This window comes from Saimiri boliviensis, chromosome 4 (genome assembly GCF_048565385.1).
Source record: "Saimiri boliviensis isolate mSaiBol1 chromosome 4, mSaiBol1.pri, whole genome shotgun sequence".
Lineage (NCBI taxonomy): Eukaryota > Metazoa > Chordata > Mammalia > Primates > Cebidae > Saimiri > Saimiri boliviensis.
In genome coordinates, this window is record NC_133452.1 from 151,413,627 (window position 1) to 151,422,603 (window position 8,977).

Genomic DNA, 8,977 nt, shown 5'->3' on the forward strand with positions numbered 1-8,977 from the left:
TGACAGAAAATATCAGATGATAATATAATGAAACTCCACCAATCTGTTGACGAGTTTTAACAATTATCAACATTCTGCCAATCATGTTTCATCTACTCTCCTTGTTTTGTTGTGGTTTTTTGTGGTGGTTGTTGTTAGTATTTTAAAGCAAATTCCAGAATATATAAATGCTTTGATGTGTATCTCTAACAGACAAGGGCCTTAAAAAAAAAAAGAAAGACCCATGCACAATTATTCCTAACAAAATTAACAATAACTTATACTATCATCTAACACAGCTCATAGTCAATTTGTTACATTTGTTCAAAAAAAGGCTTTTTATCAGTTGGTGTGTTTGAATCAGGATTTAACAAGATCGACACAGATCTACACCTTATGTGTGGTCGAAATACTTGAGTATTTCTCCCTTCCACTTTTTCTTGCATTAAAAAGATTTTTTATTATAATGAAAAATTCCAAACATACACAAATGTAGAGAGAATAGTGAACTAGAGCTCCAAGTGCCCATAACCCTGTTTTTTTTTTTTTTCTGTGAATTATGCCACATTATTTTTAATTACATACAAAGATCTAACATGTCACCCAGGGACCACTTCACCCACTGCTCTATTTGGCTGCCAGTCTTTTGTCTCTCTCTTCAGCAATGATGAGGTGGATACCCTTTTCTCAAGGAAGAGAAATCCACGGTTTGCTGCCCTTGCCAATAACAAACATGTTGGAAAGTCAGGTGGCAAAGCTGTTGTACTTGGGATCTTTCATGTTAAAAATGTCAAAAGATCCAGGGTTCCTCTCTCTGTGGGTGATCATACCAATTCTTCCCAAGTGGGCATCTCTAGTCACCATACACAGGTTACCAGTGTCAAACTTGATGAAATCAGTAATCTTGCCAGTTTCCAAAAACGATCTGAATGGCATCATTCACCTTGATGAGGGGATCAGGGTAGAGGATGATGCAAGCATCATGAGCCACCAGATGAGGGATTCCTTTTGTGCCCACAAAGATTTCTCTCACTTTGCATGACTTGTACTTGGCCTTCTCAGATGTAATACAATATACACAGCAAAGCGACCCTTTGTGTCATAGATCAGATGGAAATTCTCTCCCGTCTTGTCAATGCTGATGACATCCGTGAATCCAGTAGGGTAGGGTATATCAGTTCAGACCTTGCCATCGATCTTAATGAACCGCTGCATGCGAATCTTCCTGACTTCCTCTCCTGTCAGGGCATACTTAAGTCTGTTCCTTAGGAAAATGATGAGGGGGAGACACCCTCTCAACTTGTGGGGACAGGTGGGTAGATCAGGAGCAAACACACTGGTCAATTTACCCAGCATCCATTGCTTTGGAGCTGCCACCCGCTTCAGATGCTTCTTGGGACCATGAGCCATGGCTGTGTTAGGCAAGGAAAGAGGACCTTTGTCTTCTGGTGTGCATAGAAATTCATTTATTTTATTTTATTTTTGTGACAGGATCTCACTCTGTCACTCAGGCTACAGTGCAGTGGTACAGCTCACTGTAGCCTCAACCTCCCAGGGCTCAAGCAATTCTCCCAGCTCAGCCTCCCAAGTAGCTGGGACTACAGGTCTGAGCCACCATGCCTAGCAACATTTTTTTTTTTTTTTTTTTTTTTTTTTTTTTTTTAGAGATTGGGAATCACTTTTTTGACCAGGCAGGTCTAGAACTCCTGGGCTCAAGTGATCCTCCCACCTCAGCCTCCCAAAGTGCTAGGATTACAGTTGTAAGCCACAGTGCCTGGCCTTCAATAGTTACTGATATATGGAGATCTAGTTTCATCTATATCTCCTTTCCAACCTCTACTCTCACCCCTAATGTGTTGTTTTAAAACAAATCCCAGGCTTTATATAACTTCAAAGGTAGATGCTTCTGTATGTATGTCTAGAGATAAGGAATGTTAAGAAAGCAATCACAACATCTTTATTACATCTACAAAAATTAATGATTCCTTACTATCATCTAGTATCTAATAGGTGATGTTACAGTTTCCCTGATGAGACTAGGTATAGTGGCTCACACCTGTAATACCAGCACTTTGGGAGGGCAAGGCAAGAGAATCACTTGAGCCCAAGAGTTTTAGACTAGCCTTGGCAACGCAGGGAGACTCCATCTCTATGAAGAAAAAAAAAAATTAGCCAGGCCTGGTGACATGTACCTATAATTCCAGCAACTTGGGAGGCTGAAGTAGGAGGATCACTTGAGCCCAGAAATTTGAGACTACTGTGAGCCATGATTACACCACTGCCCTCCAGCCTGGGTGATAGAGAAGATCCTATCTCAAACAACAACAACAAAGACAATTTTGCTGATTTTCCCATAAATGTCTTTTTACAGTCAGTTCCTTGAAAGCAGGATTCAAACAAGGTCCACACATGCCATGTGACTGATACATACTATAGACTTCATTGTGTCCCTGCTAAATTCATATGTTGAAATCTTAACCTCCAATGTGACTATATTTGGAGATAGGGCTTTTAGAAGCTAATTAAGATTAAAATGAGGTCATAAGGGTGGGGTCTTAATCCCATAGTATTGGTGGACTTATAAGAGGAAGAGAGAGGAGAGAGATCTTGCTCTCTCCAGGAGCATGCACTGAGGAAAGGCCATGTGAGCACAGATGAGAAGGTAGCCGTCTGTAAGCCAGGAAGAGAGCCCTCACCTGAACTCAACCATGCTGTCACCTTGAGCTCAGACTTCTAGTCTCCAGACTGCAAGAAATAAATTGTTGTTGTTTAAGGAATCCAGTCTGTTGTGTTTTATTATGGCAGCCAAACCAATACAATATTCTTCTTAAGTCTCTTACAGTCCCCCGCTATCACACCCTTTTTATGCTATTCATTTGTCGAAGAAACTGAGTCATTTGCTGTACAGAAATACCCACATTCCAGATTTCACTGGTTGTATTGGTGTCATTTAACTTGTCTCTTTATCCCCGTGTTTCTTGTGAACAGGTAGGTAGACCTTGGTTAGATTTAGGTTCATTTTGTAAGACTTAAACGTGGTTTGGTATGCATTCTGATTGTATCATATTGGGAAAAAGATGATGTCTGATTTTTCTACCTTTATAGATTTAAGTTGATGGGTTAGTGGTAGGTGTTGTCAGCCTGATCCATCCATAATAAAGATCCCCATTAACCTATCATCTAATGATTTTTGCAGCCATTGCAGTTCATTGCCTAGATCCATCAATTCAATAGGGACTTGAAAATGATGATTTTCTAGTTCTGTTATTTCTCTTTCTTAGCTGTGATCCTTCTGTAAAGAAGAAATTTCTCATGTCAACTACTCAGTTATACTGAAATACAGTTTATACAGAAAAGGCAAAAGCAGGATAAGATCCTTTCCTTTTATTTACCAGCCTGTCAGGAATTGATTGTCCTTCCAGTCTCCATAGCTGATCACTGATTTGTTTTTAAATTATCACCATGTGAACTATTGGATTTTTATACATTTGATGTGTTTCACTCTATTAAGATTATCTTTTTCCATATTTAGACTGACCCAAATATGGCCAGAGAAAACACCTTCAAGTTAGCCTCCACATTCTTTTGCCATCATGCCAGGATTCTTTAACATTGCCTTTGCTCTGGGGCATAATAAGATGTTCTAGCCTTATATCAAAAAACTCCTTCTCCAGATCATGACTCAGTTGTTTTTCTAAGGATCCCTGGTGTCTTTTTAGTAAGAAGTGATATTTATAAATCATATCTAGTGCTAAAGTTGCTGAGGATTGCAACTGTCTTCCATCACCAATGAAACTCTAAATAGCTCTTTGTAACTCAAATAAATTGCTCACAGACTTCTGTTTTGATTGAGGGTCTTACTCTGTTGCCCAGGCTGAGTGCAGTGGTGCAATCACTGCAACCTTGAACTCCAGGGCTCAAATGATCCTTCTGCCTCAGCCTCCTGCGGTAGCAGGGATACAGGAGTGTGCCACTATGCTTGGCTAATTTTTTTATTTTTTGTAGAGACAGGTTCTTGATGTGTTGCCCAGGCTGGCCTCGAACTCCTGGACCCAAGACTCAAGTGATCTTCCTGTCTTGGTCTCGCAAAGTGCTAGGATTACAGGCATGAGCCATAGTGCCCAATCAAAGACTCCTTAAGAGATTTTTTGTTTTAATTAAAAGAGGAGACAATAATTGAGAAAACAGAGCATCAACAGAAAACAAGTACTAAAAGAAAATCAAACTATCAACTTGGACAGATAAATGTTGGATACAAATGATGGCACAAATATTGAATTAAATATCTATTTTGCTTTCTTTTAATGTTATTTTATTCATTCTAATAGTGGTGGTTTATTCAATATATAACAAAATATATTTAATTATTTATACTTGTTAGTAAAACCCCAATAAAGACAGGTAAGTGCATGAATGACACTCACAAATCAGGCTAAAGTTCTTGGTCAAACCCTGAGTTCTGATTTGGGGTTCAGACATATGCTTACCTTTAGCGGAAAATGGTGCATCAAAGGACCACAGCTGGATTATTTGACCAGTAGCCCTTGTTCCAATTCTTTACTCACACATTAACTTTTTGATCATCATTTGCATTCCCCTACAGGTTGCTTCATAGGGAAGGGAATGCATTGACCAACAGACCTGAATACTTCAATCTGCTAGGCAGCCATATTTCCTGTGTCAAAACTATACATAGGCATTTTGATTTATACATCTGTTTTCTGTGACTTTGGCCAGTGTGAGTCAAACCTCTGAATCTAATTGACCAGATGAACTGGAAAAACTGGATTTTTGGACACTCTCAAATCCAACTCTGGACTGACAACCCCACCAGGATTCTACCATCCTGGGGAGGTCCTGCCTATGAAGCCAGTCTGCCTCTCTTTTTAGAGTAGTACATTATTTTTGTCATTTTGGCAAAGGGTCACCATTTAGAACAATGGATGGAGCATTAGGTTCGTTTTCTTTGCTTCTAATCACGTTGACCATAACTGTGTGTGCAGCGTCCCTGCATCCTTCTGCCTCATTCCTTCATGGCTCTGCCTCAGGCTTTGCACTGCTTTCTTTGGCCTAGAGCCATCCACGGCCACCTGCAACACACACTCTAACACAGCCACCTCCTGGTCACTCTCCAGGTCTCGGCTCAATTATCGCTTCTTGGGGAAAACTTCCCCAACCCTCAGACTAGGCAATGTTCTATGTTCTCATGGCATGCTGTCTCTTTCCTTCCCACGACTGTCGCAGTTCATAATTAAACATTTATTTGTGTGATAACTGATTAGGATTGAGAGATAGGGACCTCCTCTGTCGTGTGCACCTTTTACCTTCTGTGCCTATCATAGAACGTGGGATGACAGTAGGTGTCAATTGCCCATGTCAGTACCTGAAAGAATGATTGACATCTGCCTGAGAGAGGCCAGTGAATGTGGCACACTGGGAAACCAGTTCATGGGGGCCCACACGAGGGGAAAATTCAGCCTCACCAAGACTCTGTTTCTCTCTCCTGTAGCTTAGCACCCCTTAAACATGGGCCAGAAGTTTATTAGCATCCTCAGACCCACCAATTGGCTTACCATGGGGCATAATCCTTCATCCTAGTTAGTACTGTGCTGAGGCTAGGATCAAGTGTGTTCTCGGGGCACCATGCTCATTACTCTTATCTCTACCATGCTGGTCTCTGGTTTCTGGTGGAGCTCCCTCCTTAAATCTTCTGTGACAGATACCCTGCCCCAGACATCAAGCCACTGATGCTCTGCTCAGTATCCACTCTCCTGTCCCTCCCGGGATTCTTTCACTAGCAGGTGACTGGGGTTTTCATCTGTCCTTCATGTGCTGTATGATCTTGAACATACTGCACCAGCTCTCCAGCCTTCGTTTTCTTAATTAGAATACCATATAGAAGTTGAGTGCGGTGGCTCATGCCTGTAGTCTCAGCACTTTGGGAGGCGAAGCAGGTGGATCACCTGAGGTCAGGAGTTCAAGACCAGCCTGGCCAACATGGTGAAACCCCATCTCTACTAAAAATACAAAAATTAGCCTGGTGTGGTAGTGGACGCCTATAATACCAGCTACTTGGGAGGCGGAGGCAGGAGAATCGCTTAAACCCAGGAGGTGGAGGTTGTGGTGAACTGAGATCATGCCACTGTACTCCAGCCTGGGCAACAGAGTGAGACTCTGCCTCAAAAAAAAAAAAAAGAGTATCATATAGGGCTTATCATGTGCCATTCCATTATCATGCCCCGGCACTTGAGGAACTGATTAGGTAATACAGACAGCAGCACTTCTTCGCTGAAGGGAACAAAAGAGCACCTGGTCAGTCTAGATTTGGGGAAAGCAACTCTAAAGAGGTCACCTTGGAGGCGAGAGCCGAAGGACAAACAGGAGGTAATTTAAAAGGTGTGAGGTGGCTGTCATGACAACTTAATCCATTACAGCAAGTAGTTCTGGAGCAATTTCTGTTTCTGGAATTGGGTTATTAGTCAATTTGGAGAAAACAAAAAGGCACGTTATGCTCCTGGCTTCCTGCTGCTGACAGCTGAGCTCTGGAGACCACATATACACCCAGCCCCGTGGTTCTCAGCCACAGGGCTGCTGCCCCACACAGGGGGAAAACCTAGAGACGTTGTTGTTCGTCATAGCAGGAGTGGCATGACACTGGGACCTAATGTGTAGAGGCCAAGGATGCGGTTAAACATTCTACAATGAGCAGGAAGATGACAAATGTGGAGTGTTGAGACTGAGAAACCCTAACACAGCCAAAGCAAGGAGCCAAAACCACAACACCCAACATCAGGGGCCAAAGTCAGGGCTACAGACACTTCCACTCTTAAAACTTTTACTCATTTTTGGCCAGACATGGTGACTCACGCATGTAATCCCAGCACTTTGGGAGGTCATGGCAGGCAGATCATGAGGTCAGGAAATCTAGACCATCCTGGCCATGGTGAAACCACATCTGTACGAAAATACCAAAAAAGGTTAGCTGGGCGTTGTGGTACACTCCTGTAGTCCCAGCTACTCAGGAGGCTGAGGCAGGGGAATTATTTCAACTGGGAGACGGAGGTTGCAGTGAGCTGAGATCGCACTGCTGTACTCCAGGCTGGGGACAGAGCAAGACTCCGTCTCAACAAAAACAACAACAAAATTTATTCATTTTCAAAATGTGTCTCAAATATTCTCACACTCTTGAAGCCATCCCCAGTGCCCCTAGTCAGACTTCCCAGAGCCCCTTAAGAGCATGGGGCTCTAAGGTAAACACAGTTGGGTTCACATCCCAGCTGCACAACCGATTGGCTGGGTGACTTTGGGTGAGTTTCCTCAGCTCTCGAAGCCTCTGCTTTCTCATTCATAAAGCAGAGGTAATAGCACTGGGGGTACCACAGTGGTAATGCCACAGAGTGTTCGAGCGGCGATCATATGTAAATCACAGCATCTAACATCACGTGTGAATCCAAGAAAGGGGAGAATTCTTTCCTTCGTATTTCTGCAGGGGCTTTGCCTGTAGGTTGCTGAAGTGACTTGGCTAATTTCACCCTGTACCAGGTATTACTCCAGTGCTTAACATATGTTAATACAGTTAATTTTTATAGCAATTGTTTGTGTTCCCCTCCAAATGTTGAAACCCTACTCCCAATATGGTAGTATTTAGAAATGGGGTTTTTGGTTAACATTTTAATCCATTTAATTTTTATAACAACTGTTTGGGTTCCCCTCCAAATGTTGAAGCCCTACTCCCAATATGATAGTATTTGGAAACGGGGTTTTTGGGAGGTCATTAGGTTTACATCAGGTCATGAGAGTAAAGTCCCCATTATAGGATCAAGAAGATGAAGAAACACTAGAACACTCTCTCTTCTATGTGAGGATTTGGCAAAGGCCGGGCATGGTGGTTCACGCCTATAATCCTAGCACTTTGGGAGGCTAAAGTGGGCAGATCATGAGATTAGGAGTTTGAGAGCAGCCTGGCCAACATGGTGAAACCCTGTCTGTACTAAAAATACAAAAATTAGCCGGGTGTGGTGGCTCGTGCCTGTAATCTCAGCTACTCCGGAGGCTGAGGCAGGAGAATCGCTGGAACCTGGGAGATGGAGGTTGCAGTGAGCCAAGATCACACCACTGTACTCCAGCCTGGGTGACAGAGCTAGAGTCCATCTCAAAAAAAAAAAAAAAAAAAAAAAAAAAAGAAAGAAAGAAAAAGAAAGGTGGCCATCCTCAAACCAGGAAGAGAGCCCTCACCAGATGTCAAATCTGCCAGCATGTTGACCTTGGACTTCCAGTCTCCAGAACTGTAAGAAATAAATGTTTTTTAAAGCGCCCAGTCTATGGTATTTTTTTTTGTTTTCATAACAACGTGGACTAACTAAGACAGCCTCATGAAATGGGAAGCATTTTTATATCCTGTTTACAAATATGGAAACTGAGCGCAAGAGAGATTGCATGGTCTCTAACGTTCAGCCAAGAGGGATGCAGGATTATAAGCATGACTCTTTCACTCTTTCAGGAGACTTTTTGAGCATGTACTATTTATCAAGTACTTTACTAAGAATTGGGATATGCAATCAAAGGAAACGCTTCCAATTTTCACCATCTAGTCAGGGAGACATGCAAATAAATCAACGATTACAGGATCTTGTGAGAATTCAGAGATAGAGTCACATAGGGAGCTGTAGCGGAACAGAGGAGGGAGGTTTAGGTCATAAGCCCATGGGATGGGTACAAGACAAAACCTGACTTTGAATCTCACCTCTGCCACTGACTAATGTTTTGGACTTTTGTGAATCACTTAACTTCTCCACACTTTGATTTCTTCCTCTGAATAAAGGGCATAGCACTTACTGGCATCTGGTGAAGATTAAATTGAATTGTATATGTGGAAGGGACTCCCGGAAATGCCAGCATGAGAGCCCTGGGATCTTGTGTAGCTGAGAAGGCTTCCTGAAAGAGGAGATGTGTGTTTGGTTTGGAGAGGAGCAGGGGTTGTTCTAGGATGTGAGGACAG

The 8,977-nt window shown here is 42.5% G+C and overlaps 1 pseudogene; it reads right to left on the reverse strand.

Annotated features, from left to right (window-relative positions):
• Positions 1 to 594: 594 nt before the first annotated feature.
• On the reverse strand, positions 595 to 1,389 carry LOC101052126 (small ribosomal subunit protein eS4-like; annotated as a pseudogene).
• Between the last annotated feature and the right edge of the window lie 7,588 nt (positions 1,390 to 8,977).